Here is a 1,777-nt window from a genome sequence, read left to right as displayed (position 1 = left end):
CTCATTAGTCCTAGTGTCGCACCTTCTCTCTATTCCTTTCCCTCCAAATGCTGCCACTTCTGGTGTTAGGGACCTTTAGAATCCATTCTCAAAACAACCAATCAAATTCAAATTCTCTATATCCTTGAATCTTTAAACTCTCTCAGGGCATATCCTCTATGCTCTCTTTTACCAGAAATCTAACTTTGATGGCAAATCAGTTCTTCTCATGTTGACTTCTCTAATATGGGCTGCACATTCTCCCATAAGTCACCATGAACATCTCAGCCCTGGAGGCAGGGATGGCATCTTTCTGGCTTTCTACTGCCACTTCCTATTTATTGCACATTTATTTTCATTTAAGAAGCTTCTTCTTTTAATCTCATAATGTTTGGCTTTACATCCATTTACCTGAACCTGCTGCTCTCATCTTCTAATCTTTAGACATTCTCCAACATTTACTGAGAGCATTGTCATCTAATCCACAGTCTCCATCCTTAACTATCCAACATTTTACCCTACATCTGAGCTACTTAATAGACTTTCTCTATTCCGAAGATCTTTGCCTCCACTTCCACAGTGTAATTCCAAAGGCATACCATGGGTCTAATCAACCTCTAGAATTAACTAACCTTCAGAATCTTAACTTTGACTGCAAACCATTATCCTAACTCCTTTGTCTCATTGAAAAACAAAAAGAGAAGAGAAGATAAAATAGAGGAAGGAGAATAGGAGGGAGAAAGAAAGGAAGAAGAAGTGGGGGGGGGGAGAAAATTCTAAACACCATTTCTAGCTGCTGCTCCATTTCCTTCTCCTTTCTCTCACAGCCATGTTTCTCAAAAGAATTATCAGCCTTTATCTTTAGTCCCTCATTTCACATTCTTTCTTGAGCCTGCTGCTTCTATCCCATCTATTGAAACTATTCTCACTAAAGTTAGCATTGTTTTCCTAATTATTTGATAACTACCTCATCTTTAAAATCCTTTCTTTGTTTGGGTTTCTTGACTCTTTTCTAGTTTTTCTCTCATTTCTCTGAGTATTCCTTGTCTATTTAGTTCTCTGTGTATCTCTTAAATATTAGTGGTTTCAAGAGCTCCATCCATGCTTGCTCTCCTTTGTACATTCCTCTTTTCTAAAGCAGCCTCTCCATTGCCATTATTCCTCCCACAGTTGGTGTACAATGAGTGCTCAGCTGACACACATAAACCCCACAACATTTTTCCAAGTTTCAAACAAGATTTTTCCTTTGCCCCACAAATATCTCCACTTCAATGTGCTATGTATACATCAATATCAACATACTATCTCTCCATTTATTTATGTAGTATGTTATACTACACAAGGAAGAAACAGTTGAGGCTTCTAGACTAAATATCACAGGACTTAAAGCTGTCTTTTCCATTTCTATGGCTGTTTACTCAGAACATTTATCATTTCTCATATGAATTATTAATAATCACCATCTAGATTGTATAGCAAATACCCTTTACATCCTTATATTATATACCCATATTTATTTATACATTTCCTTTCTGATTATTCAAAATACATAATATACAATAATTTTTTAATCTGAGAAACAAATCTGAAAAAACTGATACTATCTAATATAAAATCTAAAAAGAAAGTCTTTCCTTTTAAACTGAGAATGAATTGCAGTACTGCTTTTATTGTTTAATAAAAATCACATTAATGTGCTTGCTTCAGCAGCATATATACTAAAATTGGAATGATACAGAGATTAGCAAGGCCCTTGTACAAGAATGACATGTAAATTCATGAAACGTTCCATATTTTA

The 1,777-nt window shown here is 35.2% G+C and overlaps 1 non-coding gene across 1 annotated transcript; it reads left to right on the top strand.

The window, feature by feature from the left end:
* The first annotated feature begins 1,673 nt into the window (after positions 1-1,673).
* Positions 1,674-1,777, top strand: LOC140609643 (U6 spliceosomal RNA). Its single transcript, XR_012011396.1, has one exon. It is a non-coding gene; the product is annotated as a U6 spliceosomal RNA (small nuclear RNA).

The sequence above is a fragment of the Canis lupus genome, chromosome 18, assembly GCF_048164855.1.
Source record: "Canis lupus baileyi chromosome 18, mCanLup2.hap1, whole genome shotgun sequence".
Classification (NCBI taxonomy): Eukaryota; Metazoa; Chordata; class Mammalia; order Carnivora; family Canidae; genus Canis; species Canis lupus.
The sequence above is the reverse complement of the archived record's forward strand: the minus strand, read 5'-3'. Positions and strand labels throughout refer to the sequence as shown.